Genomic DNA, 10136 nt, shown 5'->3' on the forward strand with positions numbered 1-10136 from the left:
AAACAAATATATCTCCCCTTTAGAGGATGGGGCTGGTTGGCAATGGATCGAGAATGAAGATGAGGATATCCCGGTAAGGGATAAACAAAAACTTATGGCAATTCGTAAATCAAGGAACATTGTCTTAGGTCAGAATGAGGACAAGCTCATCTAGGATGGCTCCCTAAGAGGAGAATACAACTCCAAGGATGGGTTCTCTCTCATCTCCAAATCATTTTTAAGACCTATGATTGAGCTTCCCTTGAATCTTTGCTGGGATAAATACTGTCTGCCTAAGGCAGGTATCTTCTACTAGCTTGTGGTTCAGAACAAGCTCCTAACTGCGGAAAAATTTAGAAGAATGACGTATGAGGGCCCTTGTAGATGTCCTCTTTGCGAGCTAGATGAGGAAGACACCAATCATATCCTCCTTAACTGACCCTATGCTCACAAATGTTGGATCTGGTTCACCAACAAACTTCATTGGTCTACATCCTTCCCCCACACCATCTTTGGAATGCTGAAGGCATGGCCTCTCCTTAGGTGTGGTTGTCTCTTTGAAGGTCTATGGATAGCTCTTCCTTCTTCCATTATGTGGGAACTATGGAAGGAGAGAAATAGGTGTCTCTTTAAGAATGAAAAACTAGAGGTTCCTAGAATCATTAATAGGATAGAGTCAGCTATCACTAAGCTCTTGAACAATCGACTGTCATCAGGCACATTGAAGAATGCCTCAATCACTCATTGGGATGAAAAGATGAAAAGATGTTGGGAAGGCTTGTCCTTTCCTCCCTTTGTAGGAGAGGGTCCTATTGCAAGTCTTCATTCAAGGGATGCATGTAGATGGAAGCCCCTAGGCAAAGGCTAGGTGAAGCTAAACTTTGATGGGGCTTCCCGTGGCAACCTTGGGCAAGCAGGGATAGGATGTGTTGTTCATAATTGGGACGGAAAGGAACTTGCAACCCTCGCCTCTCCGGTTGGCATCAACACCAACAATTGGGCGGAACTTATGGCCCTGGTGGAGGGCCTGCATTTATGTAGGAAACTAGGAGTCAAGAACTTGGAAATTGAAGGAGATTCAGCTATAATTGTCAATGCTTTAGGAAAGGTAGTATGCCTAATTGGAGACTAAATACTTTGTTGTCAAAAGCTCTTGACTTATGCAAATATTTTGATAGGTTCACAGTCAATCATATTTATAGGGAGGGAAATAAAAGAGCAGATGAGTTGGCCAACTCAGGAGCCGATGGCATCAATCTCCTATCTGTGCCACCTTAAGGCAAACCCCTCTTTGATTTTTTGTGTCCTAAGTGATTGTTAGCATGTTTCTCCTTTCATCCCCTTATGTTTCTCTTGCCAAGACTCTATTTTAACCCCCTCATTTTCTCCTCTTCCTGCCCCTACATTTTTGAATAGATACTCAGACAAACATTCAGTTTAAATATGCCCATATATCTAGTCTCCCAGACTTTAACTCAGGTAGTTAGGCTCAACCCATTATCAGATATAATCATTAAAACACAAATCTCAATCATATATTTTTAGTCCTCTCCTTCATACCCATTTAGTCTTCCATCCTTTAGCCCAAGGAGAGGCCCCTCGTATATACTTATCTAGGTTTTATATAACCCTCACCTTGATTTAGTCATCCATCCTCATATTCAGCCTCTCATCAACATATATATATATATATATATATATGCAGGCTTATCCCACTTTCTTGCAGCCCAGGATCCTTCATGGATTATCTGGGACTTATCCATCTCTTCATTTACCTGAAGGTATATATGCCTTTTCCCATTTTCATAATTTTTTAGAGTCAAACTCTTCAATGGTATCACTTTATCTCCCTTCAAAATGTCATGTTTCATCGAAGTTACGTTTGTTTTGATGAAACCATCGTTTCCATCAATGAGCCTTGTGGTTTCATTGATCTCCTCATTTTCACCGAAACTTTTACCTCTCGTGTTCGTCATTGTAATGCTCCATCGGTTCATCGAAACCCTATTTTTTGCTTTGGCATCGATGAAATTCATTATGTCGATGAAAGATTAATATCTTCCTTTGACCTTTTGTTTTTACCAATGGCATGTCTTCGAAACAACAGGTGTACCATTTCAGTAAAATTAGACATTTTGGTGATAGGTTAGTGTGCACCTTTGTTTCATTGATGTTACCTTTGTTTCAATGAAACCATTGTTACTGTAAATGAGCTTTGTGGTCTCATCGATCTCTTTATTTTTATCAAAAGCTTTACCTTACATGTCCGTTTTGATGTAATCCTCCTTCGGTTCATCGTAACCCTGTTATTCGATAGGAATCCCAACCATCTTATCGATCTTTAAGTTTATTGATAATGGTTCCTCATTATCCAGCTTTTGCATTTGCATCGATGAAATTCCTTATGTCAGTGGAAGAATAATATCTTCCCTCAGCTTTTTGTTTTTACCGATGGTATGTTTTCAATGAAAAAACTCTTATGTTTTATCGACCTTTTGTCTTTCGAAGGAACTATCACTGTCGGTCAATAACTTTAGTATCTCTTTGACACCATTCTTCTCTCAAAAAATCCTATTGATGAAACCTTCCCCAGTTTCTTTGATCTCATTGTTTCGGTAGAACTTTCTCCTTCGGTGAATTCTTTACATGTCCTACCAATACCGTAGTTTCTTCGACAACCTTGCTTCATCGATGAAACCTCCGTTGGTTTCTTCAACATACCCTCTATTGATGAAAATAGTTATGTTGATAAGTCCCTTTTGAAGTTCATCGAGGCCTAAGTCCCCTCGTTAAATCATCTCATCAATGAAACATCAATAGGTTTCTTTGATACAACATGTGTACCATTTTGGTAAATCTAGTCATTCCGATGAGAGGTTAGTGTGTACCTCTGTTTCATTGATGTTACCTTCGTTTCGATGAAACCATCATTATCGTCAATAAGCTTTGCGGTTTCATTGATCTCCTTATATTCATCGTAAGCTTTTCCTTATGTGTTCGTGTCGATGTAATCCTCCATCGGTTCATCGAAACCCTATTTTCGATAGAAATGCACAACCATCTTATCGATCCTTATGTTTATTGATATAGGCTCCTCATTATACAGCTTCTGCATTGGCATCGATGAAATTCCTTATGTCGATGAAAGAATAATATCTCCCTTCGACTATGTTTATTTTACCGATGCCATGTTTTTGATGAAATATCTCTTATGTTTTACCAACCTTTTGTCTTTCGATGAAACTATCATTGTCTCTCAATAACTATAGTATCTCTTCGACACCCTTCTTCTCTCAAAATTCCTATTGATGAAACCTTCCCCAGTTTCCTCTATCTCATTGTTTCGGTAGAACTATCCCCTTCAGTGAAATCTTTATATGTCCTACCAATTTTGCAATTTCTTCGACAACCTTGCTTCATCGATGAAACCTCCTTTGGTTTCTTCGACATACCTCTATCGATGGAAATAGTGCTTCTGATTAGTCCCTTTTGAAGTTCATCAAGGCCTAAGTGCTCCTGATAAATCATTTTCTATTTACATCTCTCTGTGTGAGGTTTCAATTAACAGTTCCAATAGCTATGGAATTATCCTTGTATGGAAGACAATTTTTTTATTAAATATTATTAACAAGCTTGGCAAGTGTTTTCAAAACTAACCTTACAAGAGGAGTGAGGCCATCTTTAACAAGTGAAAGGATGACAGCTATGCTAAATAGGCTACAAATAACATGCAACCAATGGTCAAACTCAGGGTACAAGGAGATCAATGATAATTGTAAATGGTAATAAGGGCTTGTAAGGGAAAGAAAATATCTTCCCATATGTTCACCCTCAACCAGGGGGGCTACTATATTCTTCAAAATTTGTTTATATTTGTAATAACTGTAGAAACTTTCTGGACTACGGTCTCGGGCAAGATCGGAGGTTTTCTTGCCTCCACTCTTTCCTATCGGTGCCCGCATGAGTGGAGTGTTGTAAGCTTTAAATTATGATTAATAAAAATTCTTGGCTTCGGCCTCTTACCGATCAAAAAAAAAAAAAAATTAATTAAAGTAAATTGTATGTGAGTGGAAGTTACAAATAAATAAATAAAATAAATAATGGGCATGTTAGGGAGTTACATTTTTGAAAGGATATTTTATTTTGGGTTGTTTTTCTTTTTGGAAGCAAGAAGCTTTGTCGTGAATTTTCCTTTGCTCTGCAAATTTGTGTTCTTTGGTTTTTTAGGGGTTTTAAAAAAAAATTGGGGATATTTCTGACTCTTGGAAAATGAAATTTTGGGAAGTGATTATGAAGGATTAGCTTGTAAAATTTTAGTTTGGAGCCTGCATATTTTGCTTCTCGACCATTTTCTTTCCGAAAAACAAAAAAGGTATGCAATCTGGTTATTCCTCTTGCATGTTTAAAAGAAATTTGGGATAGTTATCAGGAATGTAGGACTCTCTTATTTCCGGATTTTGTGGTTAAGATCTCTATAAAATTGATCTCTATTTGTTTCTTATCATTTAAAATCTAGAGAAGATTGGATTCATCAGTAAAATTTTGGAATAATTGAATTCATATTTTTAGGAAATCTATTTTATCTATGTTAATAAATTGTATTGTAACTCTTTCTTTATACACACACACACACACACACACACACACACACATATATATACATATACATATATATACATACATATATATATATATATATACATATATATATACATATATATGTATATACATATATTTGTATATATGTATATGTATATATATAGATATATATCTATATATATACATATACATACTTATGTATGTATATACATATATATACATATACATATACATATATATACATATATATAAATAGATATATATACATATATACATATATATATACATATATAAAAATATACATACATACATACATACATACATACATACATACATACATACATACATATCGATATGTATGTTATAATCAAAATGTCTTCTATTATCAGAATGACTATTTTTATCAAATGTCTGTTTCATCGTAGTATTTTACCTGTATTGTTGTGGCTTTGTTGACTATTGGTGGGAGTGGGGAGGCTCAACCCTAACTGTGGGGGAGCCAATTGACTGTGGGGGAGCCAATTCCCAAGCAGTGGGTTGGCTCTCCCCACAGCCATGGGGGAGCCTTCTCCCACAGTAGTGCAAGCATGTTCTCTCCCACCCCCTCCTTCCCGTATTCCCCTGCAACGGTCGTTGTGCTACGTTTGGGTTTGCAATAAATTATATTGTGTGCTATGCAATAAATACAATATTTGCTCGGTCAATATGTTTATCGATTTCAATTTAATTTGTGTATATGATTATATATATATATATATATATATTTATTTATTTATTTATTTATTTGTGTGTATACTCATATACAAAGGGTTTTAATATGTATGTCTCTTAGTTATTGAAATTTAACAATTTTCAGTAACTATGATTAAAACTAGTTTTGTATATTGACTATTCATACATAGATACATATATACATACATAGATACATATATACATATATACATACATATATACATATATACATATATACACATATATGTATATGCATATGCATGTATATATATATACACAAAATATTCTCATTTAGATTTTGTTTTAATATAAGTTATAATATGATTGTATAATTTAATCTTGAGCTCTAAATTATTTCTTATTGTAATTGAATCAGTCATGAATAGTGAAATTGGTAGAAAAGTATTTAGTTTCATTAAGGTTTGATCTTTGAATAGTTAGTTTTTTTGATTAATGAGAAAACGTATAAACTCTAATGTTTGGGTTTTGAAATTTTGGGAACATGATGTTAAAATTGAATTAATGAAGCTATATCCATAGGTGTTATCTTGAACACCTTGGTTTTATTTAATATAATTTCTCTTGTTACATTTGGCTTTACGAGACCATGGTATTAGTCTGTATTATCCATCGTAAATGAGTACTTGATTATATTGATTTAGATGTAGTTAGTTTCCAGAGGCTTGGTCAGTTTAAGAGTTTCTTTTGTACAAGTTTTCTCTTTTTCCTTGAATTATATAAGATTGGCATCGTGAAAGACTACCTTGTTAGCCGAGTCCTCATTGTTGGTCATTAATGTACTATTTTCTCTTGATATTGGATTCAGTGGATTTTTGCATGATAAATGACCATTCCTAGCCTATTGATGTTATCTCCTTTTTAAGAATCTTATCTAGTATGTGAACTAAGCCATGCCTTGGTGGAAATCATGTCTCCTTGTGTTTAGATATCATGGCCTTGAGTTTATTTTGAATCCTAGGTGCAAGTAGGGGGAGTGGCTTCTATTGGGTTTACCTTAGGCAACAAATTTACTATGACACTCTTCTAAAGAAGTAAAAATCCAATAAGCAAAGCTAAAATTGACATGGTGTAAAAAATGGCTAAGCATGGGAAATAAGAAGGCATGAAATCTCTTGTAATAGTCTTCTAGCGAAACATATCTTGTAAGAACTTGAGCGATCTTAACATTAACACTAGGGAGGTCTTCATGAAAAACTATTCTATAGATGTTTAACTTTCTCCCCTACTTTCAGTGGTCTCCACACGGCCTGTTTGTAGTTGCCTTTAGGTTATTCTTCATTTAAACACCTTCATTTGAGATACGTGTTGCAATGGCATAGGTCTCAATTGAGACTTGGAAGGAGAGGTCGTTGAGTAGAACTACTCCATTCTTTAAGAAGTTTCTTTTTTCATCAAGAGAGATTCAAAAAATCCATGCATTGCCTCAATGTATGGGGCTAAATTGCCCTTCTCCAAAACCTCTCTAAGTTCATTATCACTTTTAAAAGTATCATAATCCTTTGGTTTGATTTGAAGTAGATCCCCACCCATGACTAGAAGATGAAAGTTTAAATCTAGAGCAGAAGTAAGGATGATAAAGCCTAGAGAAAGAGACAACATGAGTAGGTTCTAGTGCCCTGGGAAAAGAAAATGGACAAGCTACCTCAATGATGATAAGTAATCAATCTAGATCAAAAGAGAGGGCTCTTCCTTCCACATGAAAGTATCATTTTGTAGAGAAGCTAGGTTACGAAGAACATCTAAAAGCTAGCTACCTTCCTTATACACATATTTAGCTATGTGATTCTAGAAAGATGTGACACTTTTGCAGATGTCAACAATCATATCGTGGGATGGCTAGCTAGTTTTGGACCTATCATTCAATATATTAATCACATTCAGTAAATCACCTTCTATATTGATATTTTTTAAACCTTTATTTTTGGCAATTAGGATGCCATCATACACCATGACCACCTCAGTAAATGGCAATGTGTGCATAGCAAGTTTGGTGATTTATGAAAAGATCAATTTCCCTTTATGCTCCCTTAAAATGTCATGCACACAACCTACCCTAAGCTACCATGATATGAGCCATTGAAATTAAGTTTTAAATAGTTAGAAGCAGGGGTACCCACACATTATCATTGTATCATATCCTTCACCATCCTACAAATTTTGCTATGTTCAACTAATTTTTATTTTTGTTTTTCTTGAACGAGATGAAGATTAAAAAAGAAGTGAACTAGTGAGTTAATCAGATTATCAACAGTAATTGTAATTTAAAGACTTCTTTGTATTCGTGATCCAACAATTCCATTATTCATAACTAGTTGCTCCCATTCGGCCACCCTTAAACAACACACACTAAGGTACTTTGACTACTTATGTGGCAGTTGTGGGCCCAATTTTGTCACTAGCATTCCCGTTACCTTTTTGTTCCTGTTCAGATTGTATTCACGGTTAATTTCAAATCAAAACTATTCCCGCACATAAATCCGGTCAATACATTTGATCACATAAAACAAGACAAGAAAGGTATCTGAAGCAGAAGAGACACACAAATGGTTGCTGCAGCTATGACATTGGAGCTTTGGACACCCATCACATCAAATCATAATGGAATGAAAATGCTCTGGTACTCATTTGTACAAACTGTGGAAGCGTAGACAGGGCACGTGAAGCATGTGGCTTCCGTATTTTTCCATATTGAAGTGTTCTGAACTGATCTAGCACCTGTTTGTGGAGGGGTGATCAGAAGAATTTTTGAATTATATTATTTTTAGTTTAGTTTATCTATATGTTAGTATTTTGCAATTTTGAAGGTCTTAAGGGCATTTTTAGCCCTTGAAAGCAGAGCATAGCTAAAAGCTATCCTCATTCAAATTCGGGTCTACATCTCTTGGAGACCTTTCCAATGAGATCAACGGCTCGTGGTTCCGAGTCCCAAGCAGAAAGTTATGTCTAGTTGATGTTAGGATAAATTTTCATATAGTTTTTTTGAAAATTTCGTAGTTTTTAGATTTTATTATATAATAAACAAATGTGACTGTTGGGCTTTGATTCTCAAGAGGTCTCTATGACCCTTGGAATCTCATGAACTTCTATATGTTGGATTTTCAAATGAAATAGATTACTTTTTGGCTTGCTTCAATTCTATGATTTCTGGTTCTTGTAAACAGAATTTACAATACTGCAAATTCTCACTCGGGTGTTGTCATCCTAATCCATAATTTGGAACAATGGTATCAAAGCAAGTTCGCTCCTGTATGTCATATCACATGCGATCAACATATCAAATATTGGGCTTGGAAACAAGGAATCCTTCAGACTACCTTCCTTTGAGACGCACACAATCGCAGATGGCTAATTTGTAGATAAACGATGACATTAAAACATTAGTTGAAGATGCACTAGCAAAACAACGTGAAGAAATGATGGAGCAGTTCAAGCAAATGCTGGAAAGTAATGGGTCACAAGCAAACCCACCATTCACAGGGCATAAACCATTCAAGGTGCAAGTGAATTTCGATATACCCACATTCCAAGGAAAGATCGATGCAAATGCTATTGATGATTGGGTTTCAAAATTGAAAAGATATTTCTCTGTCAATCAATTTTCAAATGAAGAGAAGATAACTTTCTCTCTCCTAAAAGTTGAAAACCATGTGAAAGATTCGTGGGAAGCAAAGTTAGCATCCAAGGCAATAGAAAATGGCAGCACTTTTATTTTTTATCAGAAACCCACATGGGGAGTATTCATGGAGCACATAAAGGAAGAATATTTTCCTATTGACACATATGAATAGAAATATATGCAGTGGCAATTGCTTCAACAGAAGAAGGACCAAACTGTTCAGGAATATACTAATATGTTTCATGCCTTAACAGAAAAACTTGGCATTAGAGATTCTGAGAAGCACCGAGTTTTAAAATATCAGAGTGGACTCCATAGGTACATCCAAACTGAAATGGAATTCCTAAACATAGAGACTTTACCTAGTGCATATAAATTTGTTACAAAATTGAGGAGAAATTCAAACAGAAGGGAAGGAGAGATAATTTCACAAACAACAGATGGAAGAGTGAAGGTGGAAAAACTACATGGAAACAAATCTCTAAGGAAACCTCTCCCAACTCACCCACAAAAAAAACATGGAGTATGAAGAAGACACAAGAAAACGGTATGTGGTGTGAATTCCATAAGAGTCCCTCACATAATACAAAAGATTGCATAACCATCAAAAGCTTAATGATGGAGATGCATGAAGACAAGGCAGAATCTAAGGTGGCAGAAATATGCACAGAAGGAAATCACGAACAGTTCATTGAGGCTGATCCATATGCCACAGTAGCTACTACAAGGATATTGCCCCGGGAGGATGGGGAGAGATTGTTCCATTCACAAATGTGGGTCGGAGGAAAAGCTCTGCACTTTATTGTTGATAGTGGAAGTCAAAAGAACCTAATATCAGCAAAGACTGTGAAGAGACTGGATCTAAAAACAACAACCCACCTGCAACCCTATTCAATGGGGTGGGTTAGTCAAGGAAGAGATATCCAAGTGCACCAGCAGTGTCGCCTTTCATACTCCATAAAGCCTTTCAAAGATGAGGTAATTTGTGATGTGGCTCCCTTAGATGTTTGTGATGTTCTATTGGGACAACCATATATGTACCAGCGACATGGTGTTTATGAGTCCAAGCCTCGCAGCGTGACCATTAGACTACGTGAGCAGAAATACCAAATACCAGAGGTAAGCTCTGCATACACTACCTCTTTGATTAGTGCCAAGCAATGTAAGAGGCTGGTTGCCAAAACGGGAA

This window comes from Cryptomeria japonica, chromosome 7 (assembly GCF_030272615.1).
Source record: "Cryptomeria japonica chromosome 7, Sugi_1.0, whole genome shotgun sequence".
In the NCBI taxonomy this organism is placed as follows: Eukaryota; Viridiplantae; Streptophyta; class Pinopsida; order Cupressales; family Cupressaceae; genus Cryptomeria; species Cryptomeria japonica.